The 27884-nt window shown below is 40.3% G+C and overlaps 2 pseudogenes; both read left to right on the plus strand.

Annotated features, from left to right (window-relative positions):
* The first annotated feature begins 8939 nt into the window (after positions 1–8939).
* On the plus strand, positions 8940–10492 carry LOC142456059 (sorting nexin-4 pseudogene; annotated as a pseudogene).
* A 6701-nt stretch (positions 10493–17193) lies between these two features.
* Positions 17194–20065, plus strand: LOC142456060 (NADH dehydrogenase [ubiquinone] 1 alpha subcomplex subunit 1 pseudogene; annotated as a pseudogene).
* The last annotated feature ends 7819 nt before the right edge of the window (positions 20066–27884 follow it).

The raw sequence follows: 27884 nt of genomic DNA on the forward strand, positions 1-27884 counted from the left end.
GCAGCTCTCCAGAGCAGGATTTTACGGCAAAGAGCTGGTCCCAAATGCTGTCACAACACTCTCCATGGTCCTCAAGAACCCAAACGGGGAGACAGGCAAACACCACAGAAAGCGGAAAGACCATGTTGAACCTTAATGCTAATTCTAAACAACCTTTTAATTTAAGATAAAGAAATACATGAAAATTTATATTACCAAGCCCAGACACTTATCTCTGTAATAGGCAGTTAGAAGTCAAGGCCACAGAGGTAAAGCATTTATGACAGGACTTTCAAAAGTAATGAGAGATGATAGAGTATAGGAGCAGTCCAAGAAGCAAATAATGTTTCATCTTTTATGGGTGAAAGATAGGAATGAAGCCTGATTTAATTTTAAAAAAGGAACTTCATTTGTTAGCTGTCAAACGCCGATGCAAAAGATAAATAGAAGTAATAGAAACCTCATTCTTAGGCAATATGTAACACTACTCCACAACATTGTGATTGTTAAATAACATTCAAACTACTCCTAAATGATCCTAAGAAGGAATATTTTACAATTTAATTTGGGAAAGAAAGGATGATCGTTTCTCAGGCGCCTCACTGGAGCGATCTTTCACCACGTGCTGCGCTGCCCGGCCTTCCAGAAGCAGGGCAGTGGATTAGAAATTTATCTTCAGGTTTACCCATTTATTTGGTTCAGGAACAGTATCTTTGGTTCACACTGGATTTTTAACAGATGAAATATTTCCTAAACTGAGTAATTTGATTCTGTGCAGATAGGAACCACAGGCAGTGCAATTAATTTCTTTTATATCTTCAATGCAGTAAGTGGATCTTTCTCTTTTTTTTTTTTATCCATAAGACAAAGCCAGGCACAAATCACCATGAAGAGCAAGGTGCAACATGAAGATTAAGAAATCTCCTGTGATGCTGTGGAACCGAACCATTCATTGCCATCCAATGAAAGTGAAATGTAAAATCAATCTCTTAATGCCATGGCAATATCGCAGGCAAAGTGGTTCAAACAGAAGGAGACAGGTTTAGTGTTTTCAATTCTATTTCTCACATCAACTAAAACCCCATCAAAATCTCCTTTGATGTAGTGACAAAAGTTTGTTGATATTCCCTCACGACTTCTATTCTTAACTGTTGCAAATTCTTACAATGTTACAAATTAAAACTCTTTGGAGCCAGTCCCTAGAACGAAGGCTCACCAAACTGTCATATCTATTCAAAATTACTTCTGAACGAGAATTACTGCCAAGTTAATTCCTTCTCAGCTATTCTTCTGCACAATAATAATATCGTTGGTACTTGACAAGATAAAACATTGACACTTAAAAGAACATTTCACTAGTTGAATGTCTGCAGAGGGAAAAATTAAAGATAAAAACTGAACAGCTTTTCTAGTAAACAATTACTAATATTAAAATTTTAACAAGAACTGCGTGTATACTTTTTATTTGTAATAATAATAAATAAAGCATTTACATAACCAGATACTAGGGAAGCTTACAATGAGAAAGATAATTATAAACAGACAAATAGAAATCTGTTCACATTTAAATTAGAAGTCATGACAAAGCCTAGGCTTTTCTACTGCACATTTCAACAACTTTGCATATTTTTAAAAATTATTAATCAGAATTAATTCTTCATAAAGTATTGTTGTGCACCATCAAGTCCACTTCAACGCATAGCCATCCTATAGGACCGAGTAGAACTGCCCCGTAGGGTTTCGTAGACTGACATCATTAAGGAAGTACATTGTTAGGATTATTTTTCCATCAGAGCCACTGGATAAGGTTGAAGCTATAGATTAGCAGACAAGCATTTAACTACTGGGCTTCCTCAATTTTTACATGTAATGAATCATTCCATTAAAACAATTACCTATTTACCCTTTACATTTATTTTTTAAATATTATTTTTATCAATAAGTTACTTGAATTGACAACTTTCTTTTATTACCACTAGAGATACTACTTTCAAATAATTGCACTTGACTATTTTAAAGTGTATATATACACATATATTTAAAAAAACAAAGTAGCAAAATGTCACCCTGAAAACTACAGTATGCCTGGTCCAAGTCAACATATTTCAATCACTCTAGATGCACGCAAAAGCTGGATAATGAATGAGCAACACCAAAGGAAAAATTGATGCCTGTGAATTATGACGTTACGGAAGAATATTAAACAGATTGCATGAAGAAGAATCAAATCTGTCTTGGAAGACGATAGCCCAAATGCTTCTTAGACAGTAGTACAAATGTCTCACATACGTTAGATACGTTATCAGAAGGTACCAGTTCCTGGGAGAAAAGGCTATGCTTGTTAGAGATTCAGACAAGAAGAAAAAGACACGCAACCAGATAAACTGATCCAGTGACGGCAACAACGGTCTGAAACAGCACTGGTGATGAGGACGGTGCCAGACTGGGTAGTTCTGTAGCACAGCCACTATGAGGACCAATCCGACGGACTTCATCACAATTGGGTCAAGCACTTACGCGAACGTGCATAAAGTTCTGAAAGTAAATATGTACATTAACTGGTATGATATAGTGACCTTCAGAGACAGTCTGAATTGGATTCAAAACCAACCTCTTCACACGATTAACCTTGTGACTGTGGGCAAATTGCACTGGTGTTAGTAGTAACCTAAACTTTCCTGCTCCCATCCCTACAAAACCAGTCACTATGACTTTATCGTGGTTGTCTCTGCGTCTTTTATGTAACAATCATTTACTACTCCAAAATGGAATTCGGAGATGTTGCAACCATATGCACTCTCCAAAATCACTATGCAAGCAAGTAAAAAAACATATTGCTACAAACTTGTGATGGCCATTACTAAACAAACATATCAACAGGGGACACGGTTCGGTCTGTTTACTGCTGAAGGCACCGTTCCCATCTCTAACTCTTTCTAGAACTCAGCGCATTTTGATCAACACCAGCTCAAAATGGAAATGCTGCCAACCTGAGTGGATTCAGACCATGTTTCTTTTCAATGTCCTTGAGTCTGAAAGGGCAAGATCTGGATTTGAGATGGACGAGTTGAGGTTTCCCAACAAAATTCTCCACAGACTATCTATAATTATCTTAAAAACTACAAGTCAGGTCATGTGGCAAACACAGCTGGCATAGTTTCCTACTTAGGATATAACTCAAAATCTTGGCACTACTCTGCTCAAGGACTGTGAAATCTTATTCCTCGCCTCATCATTGAACTTCCTTCCCTCTTATCCACCTGGCCCTCTTATTGGTTAAGTCATGAATCAACTCATTTGCCACCTTCGGGCCTTTGCGCAATCTTGAATCTATGACTGACTAGGTGGGACATACTTGTTCGCCTGTTTGACTTCTATCATTCTGGTGGCCTTTTAGATCCCACATTCCCAACGAGGTCTTCCCCAACCTCTCATGTGTGAAAGAGTTGCCAACTTATTCACTTTCACAATATCTTATTTAATCCACTGTAGAATGTATCATTATGTGATGTTTTCTTGAATATATAGTTATTAATTATTGCCCATCCTTTCCTCATACTGTAAAATTAATGAAAGAAAGAACTTTGTTGGAATTAGTCATACGTCTGTGCCCACGACCTGAATAGTCAATATTTAAATTCTACATTGAATAAATTCTTCTTAAATGAATGTTTCAGCACCTCCCTCCCTAAAGAAACAAATTTGGCATCATAACTTTCAAACCAAAGAAAACTTTACTAACAGTTTGCTGACAGCTGCAATTAAAGTCACAGTAAAATATGGCATACTTCCATTAAAAATTTTATGGGGTAATACTGATTAATCAATATGCTTATATTGAAATAAGCAAAAGATATGAACTAGAGTACACTTTGTACATAAGTTTTAACATAAAATAAGACTTCTGTGAAGCCTCATACTTTTAACAGTTGTTGCTACAGATTATTACTCCAGGTGCTCAGATAAAAAGCTATAGTTGTTTCAGCTTTAAGGAGTACATTTATAGAATATCAGAATTAAGAAGCAAAAAAAAAGCTCCATAAATAACAATTGGGCTCCAGAGTTGAGAATTAGTTGATATTTAATGCTCTGATTAAAAAATACCACTAGATATGAGCCCAAATAAAATTATTTTTAAAAATTAAAAAATAAAAAGGAAACCAGAAAAAATAACACCACTAGAGAGGCAAGCAGGATTTCCTCATTCTTGAGTAATTATCAATGTTCTGAATCTTAACATTCATGAAGTTTTAGTTGTTTTACTTTGCTCTGCCTTATAAAAACTTTCAGGTATTCCTGGTTCCTGTGAGTTACATACAGTTCATACTAAGTAAGACCCAAAATGCCTAGTGTACTAGAATCAAGCTAGAGGGCCAGGCCAAGAAATATCCAAACTTCCTCAACAGGGAAAGCCAAAGTGTTCTCATATGTACCCCACCACAAGGTAACTAAGAGCTAAGAGTCAGAAAAGTGCATCTGATGATAACAATCTGATATGTAAGAGATTAAGCAACCTTGAATAAGTGCTTATGCCTGCAGTAAATTGTGACTTCTCTTAATGATAACAGGTAGGAGAAAATAATTAATAATAATAATAACTACAACTCTGGTAAACCAGGCCTGACATTGAAAGGTAGTTCAATCACTAACTGTGTGACTTTGATCATGTGCATGAGCTCACTTTCACCATCTGAGACATGGAAATAATAACGACTAGTGACTAAGGGAGTTAGAAGGGTTACATAAGGTGGTATAAATAAAAGACCTAGCACCCAACAGGTTCTTCAATTACAGTAATCATGGTTACTGCAGTATATACACAGCCTTACAAAAATAAAAGGTATCCTATTTTTATTCTATATTTAATATAGAAGAGCATAGAGTTTAATATGAACAATGAATATTTTATGCTTTTTCTAAAGATAACTAGTTTAATAAAAATTGATACTATATTTCTGCCAGATATACAAAATTATTCTCAGTGCTTTAAAAGTTTCAACTAAATCATACCAGATTTTAAAAGTTAAAATATATTTACCTAAAGATTTTTTAACTGGATTGATTAAGCAAAATAATCCTAAATTCTCCTCTGATGTTCTCATTTTTAACTTAACACACAATCTTCTAATTTCTTCAGCTTTTTTCACATGTATGCCTATATGAAGTTAGTAACTGATTGAAGACAGAGATTATTGCATAAGACTGCTTTATATAAATTTCTAGTTACATCTCAGAGAAGGAATAATTTAAGACAGATGATGAGATATGGTTTTAGAGGCTTAACTCTTGCAAATTAAACATTATAAATTCCTCAGCTCTTTTCCTATTATAGTATTTTTTGTTAATCAACTGAATTGAGAATCAAATATCTCCCAATGAAGAAAACAGGTAAGCATAACCTGTTTAATCAGAAATGAAGTAGTCAAGATTCAAAGTTGGTAAGTTTCTGAACTGTAACCTGATGCTAGGGTCACATTTAGATTGAAGTTCGGAAGGTGCTTCTCTTCCACTGGACAGATCAAAAGAAAGTCACTGGCCTCGTCATCCCCCTGCTTCCTCCAGCCTCTCCTGCACTACGTTCTTTTGGGACACAGAAAGTTCATTTGGCCAAAGGAAGGATAAATCATATGGAAGCCCGGGGACAAGGCCAAGACTGAGTCACTTGTACTTATTAGCACATGAATCCCCTCAACCACCCGGATCCTGAGCCTGGATGTAAAAGCACTCATGAATGCTTTTCAATGTAACACTCGGCTTGTGGGAATGATTCAAAGAAATTCCTCTGATCTGACATAACACGGTCCAGGACAGGCTGGGTCATCATGAAGGGTCCTAGCCATCAGGGCTTGCTGTTGGACTCATTTGGGATTTGGTGAAACTTTGTTTTTTCAGATAACGTTGGTGTTAGGTTCTGTCAAGTCAGTTCCAACTCCTAGCCACCGTATGTACAAGACACTGAAACACTGATCCATCACCGTCCTCACAATTCATGCTAGGTTTGAGCCCACTGTTGCAGCCACTGTGTCGATGCATCGCATTAAAATCTCCCTCTTTTCCTTTGCCCCTCGACTTTACAAAGCTGGGGGTCTTTGCCAGGCACCTGCTTCTCATGCTTGCATGTCCGAAGTACTTGAGGCAAAGTCTCACTATCCTTGAATCTAAGAAGCATTCTGGCTGTACTTCTTCCAAGAAAGGTTTGTTGATCATAGATACTTTGCATGTGATTTTTAAGTGAATCATTGTCCACAGAGCAATTAATAGTCTAAAGATATATGGCTCCAATTACATATGACTAATAGAAACCATAATTTGGGTGACCATATGATCTATTAATAAAATTGGGATACTTTTAAGAAAGAAAGGGGTATATATTAATAATTATGTTGAACTGAGAGGAAAAAATAATTCAATTATCTTGTGTGAGAAAAAAGAAAAGTATGTTAAACATATACTTTAAGCAAATTCAAATATTCAAACCTTGAATATTGCGATGAATGAGATGTAAGAGTTAAAGAAAAGAATATAGTATTTATTGATTACCAGTCAAACTTTAAACAATATAACAATAATAATAATAGATGTAGTATGGGGAACATATGGGAAAACAAACTGTTTACATATATATTTGTATCAGTTTTAGAGAAGGCAACCAAAGTCCAATTTTAAGTCTTTGGGCAAAGACATTTATATTAGATGGGGTGGAGGGAGGCAGACCTTGGAGCCAAACACTGCACCAACTAACTGAAATTTTTTCCCAACTCCATTAAGATCTAAGCATGACATGTCCATTTCACAATTGAGAGAACTGAGACTCAGAGACTGTGTCCTGTCCAAGGGTACACATATAATTTAGATCTCTGTTTAAAACTCATGCCTGCTGGAGTCTAAAAGTCAATCTTCTTACTATCAAAATTTCATAGATGTAGTGATTTATTTTCTTGTTTTTCTCTGGGAGGAATGGTGGAAGAAACTCTGAGACCCCTTTTTCCTCCTGTTTTGGACTTTAGTTCTGTTCAGGCTCCATTTGCACTGTAAACTTTCCCCTCACTGCCCTTTGTTCCCCCTTCTCTCAGAGCTCCTTCTAAATATTTTATCAAGATGTCAAGCCTGGCCCTGTCAGAAACCTCCGCTCAGTTTCCCAAATCCATGCCGGGCGTCATTTTCAGGCTGCGTTTTGTCTAGGGGTGATTTGTTCAAATCACCTTCTGCTTTCTGGTCAAATCCATTCCGCATGGGTCATTTCATCCCCAAATCAACTTCTCCACAGTATTCCTTCCCGCTAAGATGTGCCCTTCTTTTAACTTGGCTTGAGAAATTAGCATCCCTCTTTTCTAAACAGCACGACAATCTATAAATTACATCGTATACCCAAATGTTGCAGGGAGGTTAGCTAACACAAAACATGCAGTAAAATATAAGCAGACTGAGAGGTACATGGACAAAATGTTCCACAGAATTAATGTGAGAAAATCGAGTTAGTGCTGTTCTCTATGGCAGGTAAGAAAATAAAAAAACTAATAAAAGAAAAGTTAGCCTTTTAAAGAGAATATTTAAATCTCTCTTAAGCTCTTACTGGCAATTTATTTTCCCTATTAATAAGAAATAATTTTAAAAAGAAATAATTCTCATCATTGACTATATGATCGATTGTACTCATATAATTGATTATTCGGTTCATATAGGCTATGTTCTAAAGTCAAACTTTTCTACAAAGCAAGCTTGACTTTGCCCCTTCTCCCCATATTGTCACTCCCACCTTAGGGTTCCTACCCCTGCACCTTGGTGCCAAGCCTCCATTCCGCTCTTCTTCCCTGGGTGCAATTCTACGCCCAGTAGCCAGAGGGAACTTTTAAGTATACGTACCAGATCATGTCACTTCCCTATGGAAAGCCTTTCCATTACTTCTCATAGGATTTAAAGTAAAATCTAAATCCCTTCCTTGGCTTACCCAAGAGATTCTCCTAGGCCTTTCCAACAGTCTTACACTGATCTCTCCCTTTCCATTCCTGCCCCCTAACCTCCCTGTGTCTGGAATGACCCACGCTGGTGCTGACACCAGAATTTCGGTCCTATCTATTCCTATTGACCAGAACACTGTCCCCCAGGTTGTTGCTTTCTGATACTCCTTGTTATTTTACACTTCATATAAAAGGTCACCCCTTCCCTAAGTCCTTTTTTAACCTAGAGTAAGAGCACCCTGTTACTCTCTAGCATTGCTATCTGGCCACAGCACTGTGATGGGGGTGGGGTGGTGATACATATTTTCTAGTCATTGCTCATTGGCCGTCTCCCTTTTTCAAATGTAAACTGTACCAGATTAGAGAATGTACACATCTTACTCACCATAGCATCTCACATACTCAGAAGGATATCTGGTGCATCACAGAACTCAAAGTATGTACTAAATAAATTTTAAAATTAGACAATTTATGATGTTTTCTTTTAGTTTTATAGGATAAAGTAGTTATTATATCTCAATTTCTTATCCCCAATTTTTTAAAAGTAGAAATGATAGCAAAAATATTCCCGATTACATTACATATGAATTTTCAAAAGCATGGATATCAAGGTAAAAGTCTTGCTTCTGACTTGTGGGGTGATCTCAAAGAGGTCCAGGCAGAACTCACTGGGAGGTTGGTGAGTATTTCCTCTGTATGAATTAAATCCTAGCTTCCAGTCGGGTGGGAAAACACTAGGGCTGAGGGAGCCATATGTCACCTCAAAAAGAGTCACAGTCAAGTGGCTCTATGGCTTGGTAACTAAAAGAAAATCTCCAAGGACAGGGGTAAGTCTCTCCTTGAGGAGACCTGACTCAAATGCACTGATGGCAAAGGAGCAGTGCGGGATACTGCGCCGAGGGCAAGACACCCATCCATAGAAAAGCATTTGGCTGTGTGGATCCCAACACCTCATGGACAACATTGAGAAGAATACAAATCCCAGAACACTGCATTGTGCTCATGTGGATTTGCAATCATTCAAAGAGACAAGGGACGGCTGTTGGGTTTGAAATCAGGAGAGGCGTGCTCCAGGGTTGCAGCCTTGCGTCGGATTTAGTCAGTGTGCATGCTAAGCAAATCGTCCATGAATCCGGACTACCTGAAGAAGAACGTGCCGGCAGGACTGGAGGGAAGCTGATCAACAGCCTGCACTATGCAGATGGCACAACCTTGCTTGCTGAAAATGTAGAGGACTTGACGCCTTTGCCGATAAAGATCAATGTTTTTTATAAAGATCAACTCGATTTAAAGAAAACCCAGGTGCAAGGGCACTGGGCCCGCCACGCCGACCTGCAGCCATGGAGCAGGCACCTCCCGGAGTGGAGGCCCTGGAGCTGCTGGGCCACACAGACGACAGAAAATGATTTTTGGTTGAAGAAGATAGAAATCAACGTTTCTGAAGCAGAAAAATGAACGGGAAGAAATGGCATGAACATGCCAGAGGCATATACTGCTTACGTCGTTGAAGCAGGTCAGTTGCCCAGAGTGATGGCCAGAGTGCCCTGATGGACTCTCTTTGGAGGAGCTACAGAGAATTGGAGTTGTTGAGAAACTACCTGCTAGTGTTCCATCCCCATGTTGGTGCGCCACCTCTACCAGAGAAAGGGCAGAGTTTGGGGGGCATAAACTGTCTGATGACAACATGGGCTCAGACTTTGTGGAAAGACGATGCATTGGTTTAGAAGACTTCTTCTCGAGGCTTGCGTCACACCCCATCCTGTGTCGCTGAGACAAGGTCTTCTATTTGTTTTTGACGCAGGGAGAAGACTGTGAATTAAACTGGGTTTCAGCTCGAGGCAGACTCCGGGTTAAAAGCGCTTCATGCAACATTCAGAGTGAAAACCCCAGATAGGAGGTTCACTGAACTGCAACACTGCAGTGATGAACTGCGGTCTGTCCTTGTCCATCTTCGTGGAGTCCGCGCTAGACTGGCAGACCGACTCGATGGCGTATATGGAGCACATGGGAATGACGGACGAGTTTAGTGGGTGGAGTGCCATTGACAAAGAAATGGTGATGGAGGACATGGATGTGCATGCATCTTCTACGGACAATATTTCGGAAGATGAAGAACATCATGCAGATCAGTTAAAAGAGTATCTTTTTTATGCGCAAGCACTGCAGGCTGTGTGCAGGAAGCATAAACTCTTGCAGTGAGATTTGGAAATGGCTGTTCAGGACTTGTCTTCCAAGAAGCAGCCATGTGAGGAGCTGGTTACTGGGACTGTGAGAACCTTCTCTTTGAAGGGAATGGCTGCCAAGCTCTTGGGTCAAGAAACTCCAGAGCAGAGAGGAGTCAGGATCAAGGTGCTAGAAGAACAGATAAGTGAAGGAGAACAACTGAAGTCAAAAATCATTGGGCTGATATTGAGTGCTTCAAAGAACAAAAGAACCATAATTTGAAGGAGGCCCTAATCAGCTATACGGTCATGCAGATCAGCACGTGCAAAAAGGTTGGTGAAAGCGCTCAGAAGCGCGGGCAGATCGCTTTGAAACCAGATTCTCATATTTAGACAAAGGACTATCTTCATCTTTAAAGCCTGGCCTTCTCCCGTTCTTGAATGTAACCCAATTTCTTTAATTAATTTTAAGAGAAGTGTTAAAACTCAAAAAAGAGAAAACCCAGATGCTCATAACTGGACCAAACCCACGCCATGTGAGCAGTAGATGAGAACACTGAAGAACTGATGCATGTGAATGATGGTGGTGGTGAAGGACAGTGACAGTCCCGCGGATTGCCAGAACAACAAACGAATCTATCTTACAAGAAGTACCACCAGAATGTTCCTCGGAAGTGAGGATGCTGAGACTCCATCTCGTGTACTTTGGACATGTTATCAGAAGCACCAATCCCGGGAAAGGGACATCATATTTGGTAATGTAGCAGGTCAGTGAATGGGAAGGCGGCCCACAATGAGATGGACTAAGGATGGACCCAACATTGTGAGGATAGCACAGTGTTTCGTTCCATTGTATGTGGCGTCAGAGTGTGTCAAATCCAAAGGGAGGGCACCTGAAAGCAACAAGGAAATACAACTTGGATATTTATAAACCGAATTATTTATTCTCCAAGCCTGTGATAAAAAATTCCAATAATGACATGCAAAAGAGAGAAATCACTCGTGAGAAATCCTCACAATTAGGTTTTCCTTTGTTCCAAATTTACTTCTTTGCATTTGATCACATTCACATTTCTTAACTCTAATGCAATTACTCTTTAGGTTTTTTTGTACCTATAAGCATCTAGAGGATGCTGGTGGTACAGCAAGCCAAGAACTGGGATGCTAACAGCAAGGTTGGTGGTTCAAACTCATGAGCCACTCCCAGACGAGAAAGCTGATGCTGTCCGCTCTCATAAAGATGGACAACCCGATGGAGGAGCACCACTCTGCCTCCTAGGGTTCTTTTACATTGGCATCAGTTGCTGCGTTGTGGCTCAGTTTGCGTTGTGGCTCAACTAGCCTAAAGTACGCCTGACACAATGGTGAAAGTATTTATTTGCTAACCAAGAGGCTTTCAGTTCACATCTATCAGCTGCTCCATGAGAGAGAAATGAGGCAGTCTGCTCGCATAGAGATTCAGCCTGAGAAACTAGGGAACAGTTCTACTCTGCCCTACAGGGTAACTGTGAATCAGAATGCAGTCACGGCAGTGGTGGTAGTAATCAGTGTATGCTGAAATGTTTGCTGCCACTGCTTAATTCCCTGTATTCATTAGTATTTTGTCATTTCTTGTCTGAGTTACCGATAACGACAATTAAAACCACTCCTGTTTAGCCACCAGTATTTACACAGACTAACCATATTAATTACAGGTGTCTTTCAAAACAAAGCAGCTACCATATATATCCGAGTATATGTCAACCCAAATATCAGTCGAGGCACCCAATTTTAACCACAAAAACTGCATTAAAAATGTGCTGAAAAACCTCGATTTAAACTCAACTATATACCGTAAATGAAGTAATTGGTTTTAAGATGTAAAAAGATAGACAAGACATGGACAGAGAAGACCAAATACCCCAACAACTTCCTCGGGCACAGTGAGCACAGACCCTTTGCTGAGAAATAGTAGACCCTCTCTTTCCTCTACTGCCCCCCGTGTGCACATGAGATTTCCAAGCCGGAGGAGACTCCTGAACAACATAATCAGGCCTTAGGTTTAAAGAAAATCTAAATCCTTAGCCCTGTTCTGGCAGATTTTAGCAAGGGACTCAGTAATAATTACCAAGTTTGCAAAGCCTGCCACCAGGGGATGAGTCTAGATGGCTGTATTAAAATAATCCAATCTTCTGTCTCAAAATACCCACATTACTGTATTACAAAGAGAAGGAATCAGAGAAAAATGGTGAAGTAGCAGTGAAGGAAATTCACATTCACACGTTTATTATGCTCTGCTAATACGGGGAGAGTAAGCACTGATTTTCCCTGGGACAGTTCTGTTTTGTGTCTGTCTGCTCTCTGAGAATAATTATGAATAATAATCTATTTCATTCTCAAGTGTTATAATTTACATAATAAATTATAGGGTCAACCTGAATGTTAGGCAGCAAAAATATGCTTGTGATAGATGTATTGACTCATAAATATGCTCTTTTCTATTCTACCCAGCCCTTTTTTCTTCTGAGTGAATTTGACCCATCACAGGCCTTAGCAGAAGTAGGAAGATGAGTCACATGATATCAGGGCAAATAACTTCTGGTCTCACTTGCTTGGCTATGGGTTAACTCCACCACTCTACCCAAACCAAGGCTCCAAATGACCTCTCCTTCGAACCATGGCACTTGCCCCCTTGCTCTTTCCTATGATGCATAGTAAAGTCTGCTCGCTGGTGCTAGTCTCAGGGGATTCCTAATACGTTGCAGCTTTCCTCCAACCTTATCTATTCTGTACCTTAATAAAATAGTTTTATGTCATTTCACTTAAGAGAAGAACATAAGCAATAACTTCACATTTTGATATTTTAAACAAATATTTCTATGCTTTTATTGCAGTACTTTTCCACTTACCCTCCTATATGTGTGGATCCCCAGATAGGATACGGGGAATGGTAGTTATGTATAGGGCTGTGATCTGCATGGTCAGCAGTTAAAAACCATCAGCAAGTCCATGGGAGAAAGAAGGGGCTTTCTACTCCAGTAAACAGTTACAGTCTGAGAAACCCACAGGGAGTCACCGTGAGTCAGTGTTGCCTCAGTGGCAGTGGGAATTTCATACACGTGTAGTGTAGGAGTAGAATCTACAAAAGACCGACTTATACAATGGGAAAAAATACCCATTTTACTTGTGAAAGAATTGAGGCTCAGAAAATATGCTTTATGTTTTCAGGTAATACGTGAATTCAGATAATAACTTAAAAGGAGATGTGAACTTATGTATTAGTATCTCTAAATCTATGAGTTTTTTTCCAATATCATGTGGGTCAACCCATATACTCTTCCTATATTAGATAATGAAGGACACAATAAACTCTTAGAATGCCAACCAAAGGTAAATTTATTCTGCAAGTATTTCTTGAGCAATGTGCTTAGTAGAGAAAGAAATAGAAGCTATCAAAATAAAAGTTATAGGAAACACAAGGAACTAGGAACATTAAGCAATTATCAGTTTTAAAATATGAGAATGCACAAGTATTTTCAAAGTACGTTCCCACTGTTGCAGTTAGATGGCAATCTGGAAGAAGCAAGCACCGTGTTCCAGCTCATTCTACAGGCTTCCTCCACTGCAGAGACGCCTGTATCCTGACAAAGCCTCTGAAAGTTTAACTATATCCATTTAGGTACTTTAATACAGCATACTAAGATGCCAGAATCTATGTCACCGGCATTTCAAATGCCAGCAGAGTCACCCAAAGGGAACATGTTTCAGCAGAGCATCCAGACTAGCAACACACTACAACGCTGGAACAGGCTGTCCATTGATGAGAAATTAGCCTTAGGAACAGCGTTTCAACATTGTCAAACACTGAGTGCTTCAAGAATCGAATCAGCACCCAGTAGAGACAGTGTCAGCAGATAAGCCGTCTGGTAGGGATGCAGTAAAACATGATGATAGAGGGAGACCTCAACCACAATCATGCGTATGGAACAAAGTCTGTGGGAGTAAAGCCTTCAATACCCTTGTTCGCTGATGGGGCACGACTCAAAATGAGAAGAATCTGTTGAAAACATCAATGAATAAATAAAACTTAGGATATATGAAGTATGAATCTAACAATACTGGAAGTTGTCAAAATTGAAATGAAACACAAAAATCAGCATTTGAGACATTTTTTTAGCTGAAATGGACTGTTATTGGCCCATTTGAATCAGAAAATCATATGGGTTACTATGCCAGGAAGGATCAATTGAAGAAGTGTGTTACATTCACTGTCAAAAAAGACATTTCAAAATTTATCTTCAATAGAATACTGTCTGTGATAGGATAACATCTGTCAAAGTTCAAGGAAATCTAATCAATACAAGTATCATTCCAATGGATGCACCAATCACTAAAGCTATTGTTAGGTGCCATCCAGTCACTCCAGACTGGACCCATTGTGACCCTGGGCACACCAAAAGAAAACACTGCCCGGTCCTTTGCTGTGCTCACAATTGTTCCTGTGTTTAAGCCCATCTCCAGGGACTGGGCTCTCTTGACAACATGTCCAAAGGTATGTAAGATCCTTTCACACAGAGTACTCTGGCCGTATTTCTTCCAAGACAGACAGGTTTCTCCTTTCAGCAGGCCATATTACTTTCCAGCACCACAATTCAAATGCGTCAGACTTCCATCTTTGTTACTTATGCCCGACTTTCATTTGCATATGAGGCCAATGGAAATACCATCACTCTTAGGTCAGGCCTTAGTCCTCCAAGTAACATCCTCACTTTTGAACAATCTAAAGAGGTCTTTCTTGTGTGGCAGATTTCTACTAAAGCAAATGATGAAGGAATTGAAGAATTATACCAACATCTAGAGTATGAAATTGATCAAACATGCAATTAAGATGCATTGATAATTACGGGAAATTGGAATACAAATGCTGGAAACAAAGATGAAGTAACTGTAGTTTGAAAGTCTTGTTTTGGCGATAGATATGATGCTGGAGATCACTTGATAGAATTTTGCAAGATTCATGAATTCTTCATAGCAAATACCATTTTTTTCAACAACACAGATGGTGATTATACACGTGCACTTCTCCTGATGGAATACACAGAAATCAAATTAACTATAGCTGTGGGAAGAGGCAGCGGAGAAATTCAGTATGGGCAACGAAAGCAAGAACAGGGGCTGACTGTGGAACAGATAATCAATTGTTCCTATGTAGGTTTAGGTTGAAGCTGAAGAAAATTAAAACAAATCCACCAGAGTCAAAGTATAACCTTAAGTCTACCCTACATGAATTCCAAAACATCTCAAGAACAGATCTGATGCACTGAACACTAATGATAGGAAACTGATGAGCGGTGGGATGACATCCAGCGCACTGCACGTGAAGACAGCAAAAGGCCATTAAAAAGGCTGGAAAAAAGGAAACATCAAGTGGATGTCTGAAGAGACTCCGAAATTGATCTTCAACATAGTGTAGCTGAGGCAAATGGAAGAAATGATTACGTAAAAGAGCGGAACAGAACATTTAAAGGTCAACTCCGGAAGACAAAGTAAAGCTTTATATGTGAAAAGACCTAAAGTTAGAAATCAAAAAGGCAGAATATGCTCAGCATATCTTAAACTGAAAGAACTCAAGAAAAAAAAATTCAAACCCTGAGTTGTAGTCTTAAAAGAGTATCGGCAAAATATTGAGTGACGCAGGATTCATCCAAAAAATGATAGAATATACAAGCACTGTACCAAGAACTAGTCCACATTGCACCATTTTAAGAGATAACATATGTGGAAGAACCAATAGTGCTGAAGGAAGTTGTCCAAGCTGCACTGAAAGAATTAGCCCAAAACAAGGCTCCAGGCATAGATCGATAGCAATTGAAATGTTTCAACAAACCCATGAAGCACTGGAAGTCTGCGCCAGGAAGATTGGAAGGCAGCTTCCTGGCCAACTGATTGAAAGAGATTCATATCTGTACCCATGCTAAAGAAAGATGATCCAACCTCATGTTTAAATTAAAGAATAATATCATTAATATCACATGCCAGCAAAATTTCACTGAAGACCATCAGACAATGGTTACAAGCAGTATGTTGACAGAGAGCTGCCAGCGGTTCAGGCCAGATACAAAAGAGGACATGGAACAAGGAATATCATTGTTGATGTCAGATGGATTGGGGCTGGGAGAAAACACCCAGAAAGATGTTTACTTGTGCTTTATGACTAAAAAGAGGCAATTGACTGTGTGTACTATACAAAACTGTGGACAGCCTTGAGAAGAAGGGGAATTCCAGAACCCTTCTTTGCGCTTATGCAGAACTTGCACATCGATTACGAGGCAGTTGTGCAAACCGAACAAGGGGATTCTGCCTGGTTTAAAATCAGGAAAGATGTGTGTCGGGGTTGTGTCCTCTCACCATACTGATTCCATCTGTATGCAGAGCAAGTAACCAGAGAAGCTGGCTTACCTGAAGAAGAATGAATGTGGCATCAAGATTGGAGAAAGGCTTATTGACAATCTACAAAATGCAGCTGACACAGCTTGCTTTGTGGAAAGCTAGGATGATCTGAAAGGCTTGCTGACGAACATCAAGGACGGCAGCCTTCAACACGGACTGCAGCTCACTGGAAGGAAAGCCACAATCCTCACATGATGCCAATAAGTGGCATGATCATCGAAGAAGATACCAAAATTGTTTTGCTTAGATCCTCAATAAATACACAAGGAAAGCAGCAGCCAAGAGATAAAATATGTTGCATTGGGTAAACCTGCACAAGACTCCGTTAAAGTGTTGAAAAGCAAAGATGTTACTTTGAGGAGTAAGGAGTACCTGGCCCAGGCCATGGTATTTTGAATATCCTCATATGCTTGTGAACGTTAGACATTAAAGAGCAAAGTTGGGGGGAGAATTTATGCATTTGAATTATGGTGCTGGAGAAGACTATTGAAAGTACCAGGGACAGCCAAAAGAACAAACACATCTGTGTTGAAAGAAGTACAGCCAAAATGCTCCTTGAACACAAGGATGACCAAGACTTGGGCTCATGAACTTCAGAGAGGGTGTTAGGAGAGACTAGTCACTAGGAAAGGACATCAGGCTTGGAGGAAAGTCCACCGCAATCGATGTGGTTTGAGATTCTCCCTGGAGTCACTGTGGTGGCGACCTGTCTGCTCACATCCACATATTTACTAATGGGGCAAGGAGAAGAAAGTTGTCTCTTTTCAGTACCAGTGGAGTTTGATGGAAAGAGATTGGCGTGTCTCTGAGGTGAATCATTACTACATATCAAAGGGTTTGGAGAACATTGACTATGGAAGCATTTTTCTGACTGGTGAACAAACGACTGTATACAGTTCATCTCCACCAGCTACAGAAGCAGATGCAACATATTACGCAGTGTGTTATATAGCAATGAATAAAAGTTACATTACAAAGATAAAAAGAAAGAAAGAAAAGGACATCATGCTTGGGAATGTAGAGACAATGAAAAAGAGGACGGCCCTTGACAAGATGGATTGGCCTGGTGGCTGCAACACTCAAACCTAAGAACAACCGTGTGCATGCTGCCGGACCCAGTGCTGTTTCGTTGTGTAGACAGGAGTGCTAGGAGTCCATGGCACTGAAACAGCATAGGATACCCAAACAGCACTTCATCCGATCTTTGGCCTATTGAGCTGTTAATCAATGACGTTTGGCCATATAATTTCTGAATGAGACTTCTATGTTCTACTGGATACCCTAGTGGCACTCTAGTGATTTACGCACTCTCCTGCCACCTGAAGCATGAGTGGTTCAAACCCACGTGCTGCTCTGAGGCAATTCTACCCTAGCCTATTGCGTCGCTATGAGTTGGAATAGACTCTTGGTTATGAATTTGATTTTTACTTTTTGGGTCTATTGGGAACTTTTAGATATAAGATAGCTATGGAATAGTTTGAGCTAAGGTGAAAGAATCCATGAAATGAGAGGGAAACAGCAATTAAACACATTATGGTGATTGAAAGCATGAAAATATGAGATCACCATTTACCAAGACACATAGAAGAGTACATAGGAACCAGTGCTGGATTATCTGCCAAAGGGTACCTCTTTCATTCATGGTGGCCTCAGGTACAACAGAAAAAAGTGCTGCCCAAGACTGAGCCTTCCCAACCATCAGTGAAGGATGGAAGTTTGTGAGTCATGGGGTTTTTATTGGCTGATGTTAGAAGTAGACTAGTAGACCTTTTTTTTTTTTAAGTCCATCTTAGTTTGAAAGCTCTGCAGAAAGCCTTTCAGCATCATGGCAACCACGGCCAGCCTCCAGTCACAGTTGGGTGGCTGTGTGTGAAGTACCTTGGGCATAATGATACCCAGATCTCCAAAAAGAAGGACAAGAATTCTACCCTGAGCCAACAAAACTCCAATGCTCCAAAATTGAATTAACCATTGTTAAGCAAAGGAATGCATTCCATACAGCAAGCAGTTTCATGATTTCAATTGGTGTTACTAAATAATTTACAACTCCGTATATCAAGTTCCTAACTAATGATGAGTTTTGCCCACATTGAGAACATCAGACAACAGAACATCCATCAACTCCATTTCCTATTCATTTCTATGATACCCTTTTATACACAAAACTCTGCCGAAATAGAGGCTTTTGTCTAAAATTTAAAGAAGTACTGTATATACTTGTGTATAAGCTGAGTTTTTTTAGCACAAAAACTGGGGTTCGGCTTATACATGGGTCAGTGGTACCCCAGCGAGGTCTAACATCTCGTAGGTGATTGCCATTCCTCCACCGTTCATTCAAAGCCCCGCTGACACTGCAGGGCTTTGAATGTTTGTTTCCTCACATCCAACCAATCAGAGCCGTCCTATGACGTGGACGGCTCCAATTCGCAGAAGCACCCAAAGTGATTCACTTATGCAGGCAGTTGAACTGGTAAGGATGTTTCGGTGGCTGCGCTCCATCTCTCCCCTCTGGTCTCTGTGTTAATTCACATCCTGCATTTCCCACCCTAGGCTTATACACGAGTCAATCAGTTGTTCTGGTTTCCAAGGTAATAATTAGGTACCTCGGCTTATACTCGGGTCAGCTTATATTTGAGTATATACAGTAGGTCATAACAGGTGCCTCATAGTCAGGACATTTAGTCAGGAACCAAATCCTCTATCAAAGATGATTTACTTCACTTGAAATAAAAAAAGGCTGATCACCCAAGATTCTCTCATTTGACATCAAATAAACTATATATGGTTTGCACTATCTAGAAGAGGATGAACCATATAGCCTCATGGTGTTGATTCCAGAGATGTAGCGAAAAAGACAAATAATAAGTGCATGTATTAAACATGATTAAAAGCTCATTTCTAGAAAGGAATAATGTTCCGAATGTGTCCTCAGAAAGGTAATTGCATCAATAACAATGAGACCAAAACCAAAAACCACACTCACTGCACAGAGGAAATGACGATTGGTAGCAGCCCTATAGTACAGGGTAGCACCGTTTCTGTGAGTTTCTGGGGCAGTACATCTTTATGGGAATAGAAAGCCCTGTATTTCTTCAATGGAAGGTCCAGTGGTTTCAAACTGCTGACTTTAAAGATAACAACCAAACTCATAACGACTACCCCACCAGGACTCCTTAATAATAATGACACTAGTTCATATGTATCCAATAGTTACCCTCTGCCAGCACCCAACCAGATTATATACATCCACACAAATCTCCATTTAAAAATCACCTCCAGGTTATTAACTGTATTTCACAAATGAGAAAATGGATGGTAAGTGTTGTTTCTTAACTTGCCCAAGGTCACTTGTCTCCTAAGTGATGATACCAACACTAGAACCCATTCTTCTGTGAATCTGTGTCCACACAGTTTGAGGGGAAGAAGTGTCCAGAGGCCTCAGACGAAAAGAAAGAAGAAGCATCTTTTGATGACTATAAAACTGATAAAGTAATGTTTCAATATTACATCTTCCCCAATCAAATGCCTGCATGTTGACTTTTCACAAGTTAAATATCAAATGAGAGGAAGGATAATAATTCCAGGTGGAAACTTGGTCTTACTCCATATTAAAAGACTCGATGAAAATACTTCTGAAAGGCCTGTCTCCTTACTTTGACACTACACTTCCTTGACATCCTTCCCTCCCTGTTTTCCTCTTATGGACAGAAAAGCCTCACTCAGCCTCATCACTTCACTGGGCAGGACCACATCCTTTAAAATCCAGGCCTAGTCTTAACTCCTAAAATTCCAACTGTTAATCCCATCTCATCATCACTTAATCCCATCTGATTAACAACTGTGAATCCCATCTCATACCTGCTGGGTATCCCAGGCCCTCAGAGGCTACGCAGTGATGAACCACATAGCCACACACTGTGAAATCCACATAAAGGATTAGTGCTCTGAGCAATAACCTTACAAGCGACATCACTTGCAATCCAAGGCAGCGGCTTTTCTTTTTTTCTTTAATGACACTGAGACCTTTATTTAGCACTTCTTAAACTGCATCTTATCGACAGTGATTTACTTTGTCATCATGAAAAATGTGTCATGAACACAATTGATAGGCAGCGCAATGAATGTAATCTCTGTACAATCCTACAGGGTCTCTAGGAATCAACATGGACCCCAGAGCAGAGTTGGTCTTTGGGGCTTTGTTTACCATAATGTGTGAGACAGTAAATGAAGAATGCCGTAAATAAAAAGCCGATGTCCGTAACAAGACTTCAAGTTAACTATAAACTGACACTAATGGGGGGAAAAATCTAGATTCAAGTTACATAGACCATCCCTGACACACCTTTCAATTTTTTTTAAAATGTTGGTCTCTCCTTTTCCTTGATTTAATAGTATTTACACCAAAGGCAGCCAAAATAATGCCATTTGTCTCTTTGCTGTCACTTCCTGGAGCAGGAATGCAATCTGACATAAGCAAACACATGAAAGCCATCTTTTCTTCCTCCCTGTGCGGTGACCTTCTCTCCAGCCAGACCTCTCCATTAAACCTACAAAATACCCTGTCACTTTCTAATATCATTTCAGAAAGTCATAGCAAAGTGTACCAAATACACCTTTTGTTTTGTATATTATTTGCATTTAATTTGCTTATGCCTAAACAGACTGTGATTTTGATGAGTACAAATCTAATTTAAATTTTCCTGAACAGCCACAGTGAAATGATAACTCTGCTTTCTGAATTTTGACAGCAGTACAGAATTTTCATTAGCTGTAAGGAGAAAACATCAAACACTTGAGGAAGGGAACATATTCTAAATGCAAACTAGAAGCAGGAAGCTTGTAGTTATAAAATATCAGACACATTTGCTAATGCTAAGGTCAAACCTAACAAGGAGCTCTGGAAATATCTAGTCAAACACTTAATCAAAAAAGGCACCTTTTGATTGGGATGGGAGAGGATAAGGAGCACATTTTTATCTTGAAAGAACAGGGGAATTCCTTTCCACCTTACACATAAGCATTTGGATAATAACTCCCCTGGCTTCGAGTATTGAAATCTCTTAAAAGGAACTAACCTAACACGGTAAGGCAACGCATCACCAGTTAATTAAGCCCTTGTGTTAATTAAGCCCTAGTAGCACAGTGGACTGCTGACCACAAGAACATAGGTTGGTCTGCTAACCTCAAGGTCAGTGGTTTGGACCCACCAGCCCCTCCACAAAAGAAAGATGAGATTTTTTTTATTCCAGTAAAAAATTATGATAGTCCCTAAAGCCCTAGGAAGCCGTTTCTTCCAATATGTATATCCTCTTAAAACCTCGGAAGGGCTAAAATTAAGACTTAATGAGATCAGAGTATGACCTTAGTAAAAGCATTTAAAAAATGCAAAAGAAAAGCGGACCTCACCTTTAGCATCCCACCATCATATATCAAAGACCAGTGTCAGTACGGGGAAACACAAACGCATCCTCCTGGGGCTCACAGTTAACAGCAAAGTGCCTCACAAACAGAAATTAAACAAACCCAGAAATGGCATGATCTGTAGAGTGTAACTTCCTGAAAAGTGAAACCTTTGAGCCTCGCTACACGCCACTCAGCATCACTCATCCACACCATCTTTTCAGTTCATTCCCAGAGATCCCCTTCACATGCCCAGAACATTAATTTGTTCATCAGTCTCTAAACATGTTTACATATGTTGTTTAAACTCCCTGTGTCTGAAATGTCATGCCCCCACCAATTTTGCCTTCCCAAACCTACCCAATCATTAGTTTACAATTCAGGAACTATCTCTATAAATCTGAAGCATATGAGAAATAAGCTCTCTTACTCTAAATTCTTATGGCAGCCATAATTTTCTAACACAATGTTTCTAGTTTCTCGGACATTATATATTTCTAATCATCTCTATTAGTCTCTAAATTCCCTGCGGGTGAGAGTTTGCATAATAACGCAGTGTCTATGACATCTTACTAACTCACTGATACTGAGGCCATTCTGACTCCTGAAAAACACTGTAGAACTCCTGATGACAGGGTAGAGCTGCCTCTATGGGTTTCTGAGACTATAACTCTTTGTGCAGAATGGAAAGTCTCATCTGTATTCTGTCCTAAACAGAGTATGTCAATTAACACGTATTGAATGAATGAATGAATGAATGGATGGATGAAAGGCATGTTAGAATGCTCTATAAAAGAAGATAGGCCAAGGAAAAGTGGTTCATTTGATTTCTGGTTCACAATCTCTTTGTAATGAAAGAGCATTGAGGATGTGGAGCTATGGTGGTCAAATGCAGAGAGGATGGTCTACGCCATTGCAGAGTTTTACTAGAAGAGTGTAAACTGCACTTAGGCATGTTCTGCTGCCTAGTATTATTGCAGTCTTCCAACCCATCCCCATCTGTGAATCCTAACTCCTAATGATGAACAATATAGAATAACAGATCTTGGGAAGTTTGGAGGGTGTCTCAGACCTTCTCACTTCTGGGAACTGAGGGCAGAGAATGATTCCCTCAGCTGGACAGTAAATGAATCCAGATCTCACCCACTGAAATCACAGTCTGGTTTTGCTCTGACAGGTTGCCTCCTAGCACACCCATCTTCTCTAGTGTCAGGAAATATACCCATTGCATTCTAATGACTTGAACTATAAAGAGCTTAATAATGTGTGCATTCCTTTAAATGGTATATTTTGTGCTACACTTCTGAAGAAGCATCACTCATTAATTATGAAGTACTGCAATGATTTCCTCTGACTGGTGGTCAATACTGCTAATTATTCATGCCCAGAACTTAGTCAATGGGTACTGCTTTCCATTAAGCACTGAGGGTGTGAGATAATGTTTCAATTTTGATCTGTATGTTGATCCTACGGGTGCTTGTTTCAAGGGTAATTTTTCCCCTGATGACATCAGACTGGGAGAGGAAAGCCGTGCCTCTTGTTTTTATGGCTTTTATCTAGACCCAGAAACTGTCTTCCAGTGGAAGTGGTCTTTTGTAAGCATTCCAGAGACTTTGTTAAACATCAACTACAATTTAATTGCTGTGTCAGTACTATGAAGAATGTCCACAGGATTCTTTTTCTTGTTTTAAACAGTTTTTAATTGTGAATAAGGTGGGGGTGGGGTGGGGGTTACATTTCAGATGATCAGTTTTGTATTCAGCTGTTTAGTTTACCTCTCAACCCCCAAGTAGCTTACCCGAATCCTCCTTTTGATTTCCCTTCTCCCTCTTGTGGATTACATTTTGCCCTCCACCCAAGTTAACACCTGTCAATCCTCTGGGCTATTCTTTTTAGAAACACACAGAACAGTTCCGGACCCCAAAAGTCAAAATACACTTTCTAACCACTTTGGGAATCTGATCCATTGGTGAGGGGCTTCTTATACATATTACGTTTAGTAAGCATTACTCCATAGACCTAGTAGTAGACCGAATTCTTTTCACATCTGCGCATGATCACTCTCGTGTTTCATACACTATTCAGTTTACAAGTTCTACTTTCTCATGTTCCCACCAAACCTGCCTCTGGGGACATTTACTAGACCCACATAAGAAGGAAGCCAAAGAGTAGAACAGACATTTTCAATGGGGAGCTTGTGAAGACAACGCCAAATATAATAGTGAAATGTGCACAGAGCTAGAATTAGAAAATCAAAGGGGAAGAATATGCTACTCATATCATAAACTTTAATAGCAAAAAAAATTCAAAGATTCTCTGGGAAAAATATTTAATGATGCACGAAACATTAAAAAAAAGATGGGAAGGAATACACAGAGTCACTGTACCAAAAATAACTTGTCAACATTCCACCATTTCAGGAGGTGGCCTATGAGCTGGGGGGGGGGAAGTTCCAGCTTCACTAAAGTAGCCAAAAGCAAGGATCCAGGAATTGACTGAATGCCAAATGAAATGTGTCAATAAAATGATGAAGCACTGAAAGCACAGACTGGTCTTTGCCAGGAAATCTGGCAGACAGCTGGTTAGCTAACTGAATGGAAGAGATCTATCTTTGTACCCCTTCCAAAGAAAGATGAGCCAACAGATGCTCAAACTACAGAACAATATCATTAAGTCACATGCAAGTAAAACTTTGCTCAAGATCTTCTAACAACTGTTGCAGCAGTATATCGCCAGGGAGCTGCCAGAAGTTCACGTTGGATTCAGAAGAGGGAAGAGAGCAAGGGACAGCCTTGCTCATGTCAAATGAATGTTTGATCAGAGCATGGAATATCAAAACAATGTTTCCTTGTACTTTATTGATTATACCAAGGCATTTAACTGTGTGGATTATAACAAACTATAGATAACTGGATAGCCTGGAGAAGAATGGGAATTCCAAAACACTTCATTTTGCTGCTGGGAACTTGTACATGAATCAAGAGGCTTTATGATAGAAATGGAACAAGGAAATCCTACATGGTTCAAAATCAGGAAAGGCATGTGTCACAGCTGTAACCTCTTCCCGTACTTACTCAGTCTGGATACTGAGGAAATCGTCAGAAAAGCTGGGTTATATGAAGAAGAGTGTGGCATCGGGATGGGAGGACTGTTATTAACTACCTGAAATACACAGAGGACCCACGCTTGCTTGCTGGAAGTAGGAGAGATAGAAGCACTTGCTGGGAGACCATGGATTGCCACCTTTGTGTGGATTACAACGCAATGTAAAGAAGACCAAAATCTTCACACGTGCACCGAAAGGTAACCTCGTGATAAACGAAGACAAGATCGAGGCTGTCAGGGATTTTGTCTTGCTTGGATCCACAATCAATGCTCATGGAAGCAGCAGTCAAGAAATCAAAGGATGCGTTACTTTGATCTTGCAAAGGTCGATCTGCTGCACAAGACTCGTTAGAGTATTACACAGCAAGGAAGCTACTGTGAGGACTGAATTACTCCTGACCCAAGCCATGGTATTCTCAAATGCCTCACATGCAGCTGAAGGTCGGGCAGTGAACAAAGAAGCATGGTTGACTTTGCATCCATTGTGGTGCTGAGAAGAAGACTGAAAGTACCAGGGGCTGCTGAAAGAACAAAGCTATCTTTCTTGGAAGAAGTAAGACCTCAGTGCTCCTTGGACGCAAGATAGCCGGACTTGGTCTTACATATTCCGGACATGCTGTCAGAAAAGACTAGTCGCTGAAGAAGGACGGCAGTGAATGATGGAAGGTCCTCAAGGAGATGGACTGACTCACACCACAGCTTCAACAGTGGGCTCAAGCAGAGGAACAAGTCGGAGGATGACACAGGACTAGCAGTGTTTTGTTCTGCTGTCCATAAAGTCACTATGGTCTGCACCGACTCTATGGGACTTAACTAACAACAGCAACAGCATGTAATGGGGCCGTTCCACTCTGTCTCTATGAGTTTGAAATCACTTGACGTCACTCAGCAACAACATGTTTTGTTTAGGCCTTGGGCTCTGATCTCTGCCTTGTCCCAGAGCACTGCATGCTCACACTCTGTCTTAACTGCTTGCCCTATTAATGAGGCAGACTCACCCATTAATATTGCTGGAAGTGATCGATAGCCAGGACCCACCCAGACTGCCCTTCAATTGGCCCGCTCACCCATGACTTTCCGTTTCTTCCTCTCCTCCTCTCCCTGATGTTTTGAGACCTGCCGCATGCTTTCCTCTGGATTTTACATTTTATCTGGCCTCTCAACTTCCATATTTCTAGAAAGGAAGCATACCCATGATGTGTGTCTCTGCTCTATACACATTTGCTATATTAGCTCCGACATCCGCCAGGTATTCGAGGAAATGGTAAAAAGGATTGTGTGGCCCAGAGGCCAATACCTCCATGTCATCTAGGATCCGTGTGACACAATAATGGTGTGTCCTAAGGAGAACTATTTCCTCGAAGTAATAATCATAAAATGTTTTGTGTATTAACAGATCCCAAATAGAATTTTTCATACATTTAATAAACCAAAAGCAAACTCATTGCCATAGTGCTAATACTGAGTCATTTTGACCCTCTGTGGGTTTCCAAATCTGTAACTGGTTACAGGAGTAGAAAACCCAGTCTTTCTCCTGTGGAGCTGCTCATGGTTTCGAACTGCTGACCATGTGGATCACAGACCAGTGAGTAACCACTACACCACCAGGGCTCCTCACATTTAATATAATGAAGTAAAAGTCCTGAAATACAATCTATCAACTTGGAAGAGATGTATCTCCTACCATAAATCCCTCCACAAGCACAAATCCCCCTCTAAAGTCCTGTGATCTCCTTGTCTGGCCAGGAAGCCACGTGGCCTACCTACAGCACATAGGCAGACAGTGGTACTCTTTAACCTCACAGGCTTTGCCCACTCCCTATAGTTTTATGATAGTCTACAGGGGCTTCAGAGAGCTCAGAAATCAAATCCAAAAAACATTATCTTCTAACCCATGCTTCCATGAACCCTTCTGAAGCTCTCTCATCTGTTAAAACAAGTCATACATATGTCTTAACAAATGGAAAATGCCTTTGACCTCTAGGAAGTTGAAGAACTCTCCATTTCTGATAGGACGGCTCAAAGACCCAAATGCCATTTTCTTTGGTTTAAATTTTTTAAGGATCCTATACTTAATTCTAAGTTGAAATTTGGCACGTGCGCGTCCCGTATCACCTTGGGCAGAAAGTCAGTGCTGATTCCTAAAAGCGAAAAGCTCTGAAGGGAGACCTGCAAGTACAAAGGCTGGGTCTTCATCGTTATTACAGCGGCTCTGGAAGTAAACGACTCGGGAAAACACTCAATTCTCTCGTGAATATCTCTCTCTCTCTCTCTATCTAATAACAGTGGGTGGGACAAGGCAGCAGCATCTATGACAAGCTCTAGGGCTGTGTGCCTCTGAGCCACACACATTACCTCTCTGAACCTCAGTCCTTGTCTGTGAAATATGTTGAACTAGGTGTTACCTATAGGCTGTCTCAAAATATTTGGAAGGTTTCCGAAAGCTTCAGGTCTCGATGCTGCTTCCCAGCGCTAACCTTCTGCTAATAGAAACTCCCCTCCTGGGTTATGTGAGCACTGCTTCAGCACTTCTCTGCCTACGACGGATGCTGATGGCAGGTGTTTGCTACCTGCCACCTCATTAGCAGTGGCAGCCCCAGGTGTCATCTCCCTATCAATAACTCTCGCAGTGACCCCTCGTCCGAGGTGAATTCCCTGCTTTGATTATTTCATCATAATGCTACCGTGTTCCTCCCTCACGAAGTCTCCTGACCAGGTCGTCCACTTTAGAAACGCACATGCCCATCTCCCGACTTCCCGCAGAAGCATATTGGTGTTTTGTTTGCAAATGGCACCCCCTCATCAACCCAGTTTAAGCCGAGCCTTGGTGTAGACAACATAGCATTTGCTC

The sequence above is a fragment of the Tenrec ecaudatus genome, chromosome 9 (genome assembly GCF_050624435.1).
Source record: "Tenrec ecaudatus isolate mTenEca1 chromosome 9, mTenEca1.hap1, whole genome shotgun sequence".
NCBI lineage: Eukaryota > Metazoa > Chordata > Mammalia > Afrosoricida > Tenrecidae > Tenrec > Tenrec ecaudatus.